At 46.8% G+C, this 11,384-nt stretch overlaps 1 pseudogene; it reads left to right on the plus strand.

The window, feature by feature from the left end:
* Positions 1–8,771: 8,771 nt before the first annotated feature.
* On the plus strand, positions 8,772–10,228 carry LOC123450388 (annotated as a pseudogene).
* The last annotated feature ends 1,156 nt before the right edge of the window (positions 10,229–11,384 follow it).

Raw genomic sequence — 11,384 nt, forward strand, 5'->3', positions numbered from 1 at the left:
ATCAGTTCGGACCGTGGCAGCTTGTTCACTTCAAAATTCTGGGAAAGTTTTTAGAAGGCTATGGGGACTCATCTGTCCTTCAGCACTGCATTTCATCCTCAATCCTAGGGACAAGTTGAACGGGTCAACCAAATTCTCGAGGACATGCTTCGAGCTTGTGTCATTTCCTTCAGTAAGAAATGGGAGGAATCTCTCCCGTATGCCGAGTTCTCTTACAACAATAGCTATCAAGCTAGTCTGAAGATGGCCCCTTTCGAAGTATTGTATGGGCGAAGGTCTCGAACTCCTCTGAATTGGTCAGAAACTAGGGAACGATCACTCTTCGGTCCGGATATTATTCAGCATGCTGAAGATCAAGTCCGCATTATTCATGAGAATCTGAAGGCTGCTCAGTCTCATCAGAAGAGTCAGTATGACCGTCATCATCAAGATATGGTCTATCAACCTGGCGAAAAGGCTTATCTTCGTGTCACACCAATGAGAGGTGCTCACCCTTTCGGAATCAAGGGCAAGTTAGCTCCTCGTTATATTGGTCCTTTCACTGTTCTCGAAAGGCGTGGAAGAGTGGCTTATCAATTGGAACTACCGGCGAACCTTTCTCAGGTTCACGATGTCTTCCATGTTTCTCAGCTCCGTCGCTGCTTCAAGGACCCTATTCGAGCAGTGGATCACGATATGCTTGAACTACAACAAGACCTCTCTTATAAAGAGCATCCGGTCCGCATTCTCGACCAAGCTGAACGTAAGACTCGTCGCAAGGTCACCAAGTTCCTTAAGGTGCAGTGGTCAAATCACTCTGAAGATGAAGCCACTTGGGAACGCGAGGATCATCTTCGTGATGAATACCCCGGGCTCTTTCCCTCTACCTCTTAATTCTCGGGACGTGAATTCTTGTTAGTAGGGGAGAATTGTGACATCCTCGACTTTTGCTACAGTAAATATTGTGATTAAGCTACGGTGATCACCCGCAGATGATGCCACATCATCGAGAATTACCGTCGATGACCCGCATTGAATTTCTATCTGGATTCAAAAATTGAAAACAAAAGATAATTATAATTATAAATTCCTATTAACTATTAAAAAAAGAAAGTATTAAAAATAATAATGATAAAAGAAAGAAAAGATATTTGAAAGAAAGAAATAATACAAGAGGAAAAGCAAAACAAAACAAAACAAAACAAAACAACAACAAAAAAGAAGAAAAAGAAAAAGGGGAAACCCCCCCCCCCCACCCACCTGGCCCAACTGGGCCTAGAGGCCCAGCCGGCCAGGCCACAACCCCCCCCCCCCCCCCCCCCGCAGGGAAACCCTAGTGACCCCCCTGCCTCGCTTGCCTCCCTCCCGCTCGCCTCCCACGCCGCCGCCAGCACCCCTCCCGCTGGCCCCACCTCCCACCTCTCTCGTCTCTCACCCCCCCCCCACGACACAGCCCCCCACCTCTCGTACCCACCCTCCTCACGAGAGACTCCTCTCTCTCCCGTAACTCCCTCTCCCACCCCAGGCTCTCCCCACTCCCACCCGAGCCCCTCTCCCACCTCGAGCACCAGCCCCCCCCCCCCCCCCCCCCCCCCGTCGGCCTCCTCCTCCCGCCGGCGAGCCCCCCTCCCCACGGCCTCCCTCCACCGGCTCCTCCACCCGAAGCCCCTCCCCACTCACCTCGCCTCCACCGCCGGCCTCCCTCTCCTCTCCCCACTCGGCCCCCACCAGATCTGGTCGGACCACCTCGCCGGCCTACACCCCCAACCCGGCGACCACCACCCCTCTCGGCCCCAACCCCGCCCCCGTCGGCCTTCCTCCCGCTCGGTCCAGGAGGGTCCGGGCAGGGAGACATCTTCGCCTCGCCGGATCCGGCCGGCTCCCCCTCGCCGGCACGACCGACCGTCCTCACCGGCATCACCACCACCGCGTCATCACCGCCGTCAACCCCTCCTTTCCCGCGAACTCCGGCTTCACCGGGCCGTCTCATCAACGCCGGTGAGCCCTTTTACGGGCTCCTCCCACCCTCTCCTTCCGTTTTTCGTCCCGGTTCCGTTCTGGCAAACGGGACCCCGATCCGTCGACGGTAGTGACCGGTAGGAGGGATTGAAGTTTATGTTCTTCTATGTTGAAGGAGTTAGCAAAGAGACTCTCTGTTATATTTGTTAACAGAGAGAGGGAGATGAGAGTTTTGATAGAAAGAAAAAGAAATATATGTATTGCATATGTATGTATACGTATGTATGTATGTATATGGAATTGAGTATGTATATGTGTTAAGATGTGTGTATAAAAAAACGTGGTATACGGTCTCTGTGTGTGCGTTTAGTAATTAAAAATATTTTTCTTATATAATAAATAAATAGATATATTAATTAATTAATTAAGTAATTAAGTAATTCCTTTAATTAAGGAGTCTGTTAATTAAGGTAATTAAAATATTCTAAACAGTATGACATGTGGGTCCCATCCCACTAATTAATCTTGATTAATAGTAATTTAATTAATTAAAAACCCGTGACTATGACAACGAGGACCCACTGGCCAGTTTGACCGGTCAACCACTGATATCAGCATGACATCATGCTGATGTCATAATTGCATTTAATAAATTAGCTAAATCTGTTTTTAATTCCTAATTATTGAATAAAACTTTGAAAATTAATATTAAATAATCCGTAAGTAAGATCAAAATATTTTCAACATGAAAGTTGATCAGCAAAACGAGACGAACCCGGATACACGATCCATTCGTCTGTCACGCGTCCCTAACATAGCAAACATGGAACGTTTCCATCGTTTCCAGTATTACCGGTAGTAGCCCGAGTCCCGGAAAATATCGTCAGATATTCTTCCGACCCATCTATGACGGATGTTGCTGCGTTAGCTCATGTCTAGCATGCATCTTGCCATGTCATGCTCTGTGTTGCATCGGTGCTATTATTTATTGTTTCTTCCCCCTCTTCTTACCGATAGACCCAGAGACTGACGCTGCTGCCAGGTACATCTACGACCCCGCCGATCAGTCCTTTGCTGCAGAGCAGCAAGGCAAGCAAACCCCCCTTGATCATTCCTATATCGCCTATGTCTTTCTTCCTACTTCTTGCATTAGTATTTTGCTACTGTTGTAGTTAGCTCCTATATCTGATGCATAGCATGTTTTTGATGAACTGCTACTTTCAGTCATGTACCTTTAAAATGCTTAGTATAGGCGGAGCAGCCATCCCCTCTGACCCCGTAGTTCAGTTGCCCCGCTTGTTTTCAAATCTCGATCTCTGATCGACGAGCCAGGCCCGACACAACACATACACCCCCTTCATTGTATGATGCTACAGAGATACTATCGGGTACCGAGGGTGACACCTCGCTAAGTACTCCTGATGATATCTCTGTAGTATAGCTAGTCGGTCATGGTTATCGAGGGTGATTCCTCTTTCACCATTCTCGATGACGCCTCTGTCATGCAACCCCTCAAGTGTGGGACCCCCGAGGGTGATTCCTCTAAGCCCACCTTGACAGGTATATCGTTCGGAATCCAACGAGGGTGATACCTCGGATTCCCCCCGATGTTACAACCACACAGTTACTCGACCATGTTACTGGGACCATTGGTGATTAGTTGTAAGACGGGTGGATTCCCGTGAGACTGTGTTGCTGGCCTAATTAAAATGTTAATGGATTTGGGTATTTGAGCTGGGTTGGTCGGAGACCTTTTCGCACTAACCGGCTACGCGGGAAGAATTATGGGTACTCGGCGTCGCGGTATCAGCCGAAGCTTTTCAGATGCCAGCAATGTAGCGGTGCGCGCCCGAGTGGTCCCGAGATGCATCGTTCTTGTGATTAAGGGATGCTAGGACTGACGTCGGCCGCCCACGCCACGTGCAGGAGCGCGAAGGGGAACTGGGCCCACGAACCCTTTGTGCTTAGGAGTTAGACCGGCGGGCTGGCGTCTCTAATTAGTCTTAGGTGGGGCTGCGACGTGTCGATATTCCGAGGCCGGGCAGGACTCACAAAAGTATGTCCGGCCAGAGTGTTATCGAGCGTGACGGGACATGTGGTGCACCCCTGCAGGGATGAAAATTTAACTATTCGGATAGCCGTGTCCACGGTTACAGGACGACTTGGAGTTGTGCCCTGATCTTATTCAACTACAATTGTTACTTAACTGGAATTAGTTTGCCTCGGGATTGCTTCCTCGCAGGGAGTCGAGGGAGGATCTTTAGGCGTGACCTCACTTTAATATTGCTGCAACAATATGACTATTATTGTTTTACCCCTGTTCTACTCTCGTCTATTGCTGCGACACCCTGAAGATGCTAGTCTTCAATAGGACTAGACCTTCTCTCTCTATTCTTGCATTGCTGCAGTCAGTTCACTTATAACCCCCCCTTCTTTGATACTGATGCATAATTAGAATAGTTATGATGTAAGACTTCCGAGTACTTTGGATGAGTACTCACCGCTGCTTTGCTCCCCCCTTGTCCCCTTGATCCGTTTGCTGCGAACAGATGATGGAGCCCAGGAGATGGAGGTCCCCGCCATCGACGACTGCTACCCTGACGGTGCCTACTACTACGTGGAGGCCGCTGATGATCAGGAGTAGTTAGGAGGTTCCCAGGCAGGAGGCCTCGCCTCGTTCGATCGTTGTATCTTTTGTTGCTTCCGTTGACTCGTGTGCTTATCGAGCTTTCGTATTCTAGCCCTCGAGGCCCCTGGCTTGTAATATGAAGCTGATGTTATTTTATTTGTGTCTAGAGTTGTGTTGTGATATCTTCCCATGAGTCCTTGGGTTTGATCGTACGCATTTGCGTGTATGATTAGCATACGATTAAATCGAGGGCATCACACAAAGGAACTGAAGTTATCTGAAATTCTCAACACAAATAACAATATTGATGTGGGTATTATTGACAACATGGGTACGAGAATTGGTTGGTGGAACCATCTCGTTAACAACCAACAATGTAGTAACATTTTGCTTTTAGCCCTCTCTTGATGTAGGAGAAAACTTGCTTTTCGCTAAAAACTTATAGCCCCACCTACCATATATGCATATAGTATAGATGATTACTTTTCACTCCTCTCATATTTGACTTGCCGGCATATTCAATATGCTGACCTACAAGGCTGCAACGTCTTATGTTGCAGATATTTTTCTTCGACGAGTAAGAGTACGATTCAGGGTTACGGTCTACACTCAACTTGCCGTTCGTGTTTATTGGGACTCCACTCCCTTGACTGCTTCCACTGAAATAAGTAAGGTATATATCAGTTTTACGCTATTTACATGTGATTGCACTTTGATATATACTGTGTGTATGTACTGTGTGTGCCAGCATACTGATTCAGGGATGGCACAGATACATAGAAGCTTAACTCGTTTTGAGTCGGGTCGCTACAATAGTGATGCAAAGAAAGTGTTTCCAAAGACTTTTCAAAAATCCCATGGGGTTCCGCTAATGCCCGAGGGAGAAGATGAGCTAGGTAACTACTTGAAAAAGAAATGGTGTACTGAGGCAAGTTGTGTGTTTTTTTCGAAGATGGATTATATTTAAGATTTGTTGACCGTTCCCAACCTTACATGTATGTCCATTATACCCCTTATGGGATGGGTATTTGTTGATTACTTTGGTCGATGCTAGAAGAGAGCCCGCATTACTAATGGCGGAAGTGACATGGTCACTTTTCATACAGGGTCGCGCCAAAAAGGACGACTATGGTTGTTTTCATAGACACCAGGCACACCGTGGTGTCCCCTCTTGGATGGTACATGTGATGTACATCATGAGGGTTGTGTACCAGTTAGTGGACTCCTTGTTTACTATTGTCAAGGGAAAGTCATTATTCGGGTGCTTCCCTTGGGTATGTATTATACCGTGAGTCACGACTTTATACGGAAGATCCCCAGGTCTTGTGGGTAAAGTGTGCAACCTCTGCTGAGTCTAAAACTATTAGAATAGTTGTGTCAACAGTCAAGGACAGTTGGGTGGTGCTGCTTAAACTATGTCCAGTGTTTTACAAAACCTGGTGTGCGTCTCGAAATAAATACTTGAGCTATGTCACATGACTTGGTGAGATGATTTAAAACTGGAGTTGTTCCAAACTGTATTTATATTAACATATGTAACATGTTCATATCGATACTCGTTACCTCATGATGCATGCTTTAAAAGTTGTTAGTACATGTTATTGCACTCAAAATAACCTTTCCGCAAAACTACCTAATTAATGCTATAGCAAGCATTGTTTTACCTTGTCCCAAACATGGGTTGCTTGCGAGTACATTCAAAGTACTCACTCGCTCGCCACTAGTTATTTAATTGGTCACGCATGGAAGAACGGGTATGTGGTGAAGATTACCTTGGTGATGATCATGCGAATTAGGTTGCTTTCCAGTGAGAATGCCTATAGGGTTAAGGCGGAAGGCATGGGTCCATGCTATCGTTGAATATTTTTGCTCTGAGTTTGTGTTTGATGATTAGCCTTCATCGTCGTATTTATGTATGAATTTACCATAGCGGTTATAATGTATGTAAGACTCTTGTCATTAAGGTTTTGTGTGTTCAATGAGAATTGATCTCTCGGATTACTCTACACATGCATTCGATGACCACGACTTATGAGACTAAAATAGCCGTCACAGAGAAAGAGGTAACATCTTTTGTGAAAGGTCGTGTCAAAGTAGTTGATACAGGTAAACCAGTGGTAGCTTTCTCTTTTTGTAGTACTTGTTACTTTGGGATTTGAGATATGAGTTCCTCCATTAAGGTAATAGAGTATGCTCTTTATGCTAATCTCATGATGAAATCTATTCTTGTGATTTTCAGACTACAGATGTGGAGATAAAACTAGCAGACGAAACGTTGAGGATACTTTATCGCATAGTACATGATGTCTATGTCCTCCTCGGTACCTTTACATATTATATAGATTTTCTTGTTATGGAAATACCTCAAGATGAGTTTTGCACTATTATTTTTGGAAGACCCTTTCTAATAATGTAGGTGCAAAAATTGACTCCAAAAGGAAACACTACTGCAGGATGGTCCAAAAATGACACGTCAATAAGAGACCCTTCAACGAAACTATCTGTGATGCATGAATCGCAAGCGGTATAGTTCAAGCTCCATCGCCAATGAAACAAACTGTGTGCGATGGTGGATCCATCAAATATGATTCAAAAAATAGTCGCGTGTGAAATCTATGATAGATAGTTTCCTCTTATGAATTGTCTTTTATTAGCGAAGAGAGCACAAACGATTAACAAAAATCAATACGTGTGTGAAGTACGGCATGCAGTTCACTCGGATAAACTGCTTGTGGTGATCTAGCATAACAGAAGCGTGATAGCATAATAAGGTGTGTGTGAAACGCAACAAAAGGTTCATTCATCATATTTGTGTGGGAAGACCAATAATAATTGTAATGATTCATCGGGTGTGTTGTCGTACGACGGTTGCTTCCAAGCAATTGTCAGCGATTGATGAAATTATTATCAAAACTATTTAGGGAAGTGTCGTTTGCCCTATTAATATCGTAGACGTTTTATCATTTTTACCCGTCTGACTCCTCATCACGCCCTTCTTCCTCTCTCACGTCTTGTTACCATGTTTTTCCCGAGGATTCCAGTGCACTCTTCGGCACTGCACATTCTTTTATTTTGGCATCGTTCCTGTCCAGAACATCGCATGTTCTCGTGCAAGCTTTCCCATCAGTTTCCCGCTAGAAGCAAATGAGCATAAGAGCCAGCATGTGACACACATGGTTGCACACCTAGTGTAGCCTAGACCATCTACCAAGCATGCCAACCCAACCAAATGCCACCTTTGCCATCAACCTCCTCAACGACGAAAATGATCCAGTGCAGGTGCCATGGCCTATCGAGGCTCATGGCATGTCCAGTGATGCGTCGGACATCACAGTGTGGCGCATCATCACAAGGGTCGAGCAGACCCTTGGCGCACGACGCGGCAGCATCGGTGAGCAACATAGCCACCTCACCACTGAGAGGCTCCAGCGCGCCTCACAAGAAGATCATTGGTGGTGCTATGTAGAGCAAAACATGTGCGTCCGTACCGAGAGGGCAAGGTGTGCCACACAGCGAGGGCCGTGGCGTGCAGCAGAGCAAGAGCAGTTCCATCCCTGCTGGCCTACTATCCCACCCGACAGGATGTTGTCGCGGTGTCCAAGGCACGTCAGTAGCCTGATTTCTCGCTAGGAATGGGCAGCGGCGGTTTGCACTGTACTTGAACCAGAGCTTGGCCGCACCGTAATTGCACCGAACACCGGCCGCATCATTCGCATGGGTCGCGTCATTCGCCTTGTCCTCGGCCCCCTCGATGCCAACGGGTTGGTCAGTAGGCTCGAGCTCCTCCTTGGTCGAGGTGTACAGCAGGGAGCAATAGAAGAAAATGGTCGTCTCATCCTCGAGATGGTAATCTCCGACAAAATAGCCAACTTGGAGCTTGAGATTGTGGTCCAGATTTACCGCGAGCGTGTAAACCACATGGACGAACGCGTGACCGAGTTCACACAAAGCCAAGAGCTTCCGTAGGTTAGGGTGGTAGTCATGGATGCATTTTATTTTGTTGAATTGTTTTGATGTCGATCCCAATGTCTGGACACCAATCAGAATATTGACATGTTTCGATGTGTCAATGATTTATGTTCTATTGTTATGTTTCAATATGTAACTCCGCCAATGTTGTGTCAACATAGCTGGTCCCAAGCCCGGGTAAAGGAGGAGGGTTGTGATAGGCTTGGCGAGCCAACGTGAAAACTCAGACACTCTAATGGAGATGAAACCCAAAAGATTTCCATTGGGGCGTAACCCTCTCAGCGACGTGCTACATCAGAACCCGGGTGTGGTGGAAAATGGACAAGGGTTGGGCCGTCACCCCCCAGGTGGCACGCCGTATCGTGATCTATATACGGTGGCAAGTGAACGAGGATCGGGTCGTCGCATCCTTAGTGGTGCGCTACATCAGCGCTCGGGTGTAGTGGAAAATGAGCAAGGGTCTTCTCATTTGACTCGACGAGTGCGAAGGGTGGTAAGGAAGCTAGGAGAGCCTAGGAGGATTCGCTTAGGTAGTTGGAACATAGGGTCTCTGACAGGTAAGCTTTGGGAGGTAGTTGATACAGCTGTGAGGAGAGGCGTTGATATTCTTTGCATCCAAGAGACCAAATGGAGGGAACAGAAGGCGAAGGAGGTGGAGGGTACCGACTTCAAGCTGTGGTACACGGGGGCGCTTGCAAACAGAAATGTAGTAGGCATCTTGATCAGCAAGAGCCTCAAGTATGTAGTGGTAGACGTCAAGAGACGTGGGGACCGGATTATCCTGATCAAGCTGGTAGTTGGGGACTTAGTTCTCAACGTTATCAGCGCATATGCCCCACAAGTAGGCTACAATGAAAACACCAAGAGGGAGTTTTGGGAAGGCCTGGAGGACATGTCTAGGAGTGTACCGATTGGCGAGAGGCTCTTCATAGGCGGAGACCTCAATGGCCACGTGGGCACATCTAACACAGGTTTTGAAAGGGTGCATGGGGGATTTGGCTATGTCATCATGAATCAAGAAGGAAAAGATGTTTTAAGCTTTGCGCTAGCCTACGACATGATCATAGCTAACACCCTCTTTAAGAAGATAGAATCACATCTAGTGACGTACACTAGTGGGAAACACTCTAGCCAGATTGATTTCATCCTCTCAAGAAGAGAAGACAGGCGTGCATGCCAAGATTGCAAGGTGATACCTGGAGAGAGTGTTGTCCCTCAACATAACCTTGTGGTTGCTGACTTCCGCTTTTAGATTCATGTCCAACGGGACAAGTGTGCCAAAGTTGCTAGAACGAAGTGGTGGAAGCTCAAGGGCGAGGTAGCTCGGGCATTCAAGGAGAGGGTCGTTAAGGAGGGCCCTTGGGAGGAAGGAGGTGAAGCACACAACATGTGGATGAAGATGGTGGCTTGCATTCTTAAGGTCGCCTCAGAGGAGTTTGGAGTGTCTAGGGGAAGTAGAAGAGAAGCTAAAGATACCTGGTGGTGGAACGATGATGTGGAGAAGGCAATTAAGGTGAAGACAGATTGTTTCACACGCCTATATCTGGATAGGAGTGCAGACAACATAGAGAAATACAAGATGGCAAAGAAGGCCACAAAGCGAGCCATGAGTGAAGCAAGGGGCGGGCGTATGAGGACCTCTACCAATGGTTAGACACAAAGGAAGGTGAAAGGGACATCAATAAATGGTGAAGATCCGAGAGAGGAAGAGGAGGGATGTTGACCAAAGCAAGTGCATCAAGGATGGAGCAGACCAACTCTTGGTGAAGAACGAGGAGATTAAGCATAGATGGCGGGAGTACTTTGACAAGCTGTTCAATGGGGAGAGTGAGAGCTCTACCATTGATCTGGACGACTCCTTTGATGATACTAGCAGGCGTTTTGTGCGGCGAATCCAGGAGTCGGAGGTCAAGGAGGCTTTAAAGAGGATGAAAGGAGGCAAGGCGATGGGCCCTGATTGTATCCCCATTGAGGTGTGGAGAGGCCTAGGGGACATAGCGATACTATGGCTAACGAAACTTTTCAACCTCATTTTTCTGGCAAACAAGATGCCAGAAGAATGGACACGGAGTATATTAGTACCAATCTTCAAGAACAAGGGGGGTGTTCAGAGTTGTACTAATTATCATGGAATTAAACTAATGAGCAATACAATGAAGCTATGGGAGAGAGTCATTGAGCACCTCTTAAGAAGAATGACAAGCGTGACGAAAAATTAGTTTGATTTCATGCCTGGAAGGTCGACCATGGAAGCCATTTTCTTGGTACGACAACTTATGGATAGATATAGGGAGCAAAAGAAGGACCTGCATATGGTGTTCATTGACTGGGAGAAGGCCTACGATAAGATTCTGCGGAATGTTATTCGGTGGGCCTTGGAGAAACACGAAGTCCCAGCAAAGTACATTACCCTCATCAAGGACATGTACGATAATGTTGTGACAAGTGTTCGAACAAGTGATGGCGACAATGATGACTTCCCAGTTAAGATAGGACTGCATGAGGGGTCATCTTTGAGCCCTTATCTTTTTGCCTTGGTGATGGATGAGGTCACAAGGGATATACAAGGAGATATCCCATGGTGTATGCTCTTTACGGACGTTGTGGTGCTAGTCGATGATAGTCGGACGAGGGTCAACAGGAAGTCGGAGTTACGGAGGCGTACCTTGGAATTGAAAGGTTTTAGACTTAGTAGGACTAAAACCGAGTAGATGAGGTGCTCTTTCTGTACTACAATGCACGAGGAGGAGGAGGATGTAAGCCTTGATGGTCAGGTGGTGCCTCAGAAGGATACCTTTCGATAGTTGGGGTCAATGTTGCAGAAGGATGGGGATATTGATGAAGATGT

Source organism: Hordeum vulgare, chromosome 4H (assembly GCF_904849725.1).
Source record: "Hordeum vulgare subsp. vulgare chromosome 4H, MorexV3_pseudomolecules_assembly, whole genome shotgun sequence".
NCBI lineage: Eukaryota > Viridiplantae > Streptophyta > Magnoliopsida > Poales > Poaceae > Hordeum > Hordeum vulgare.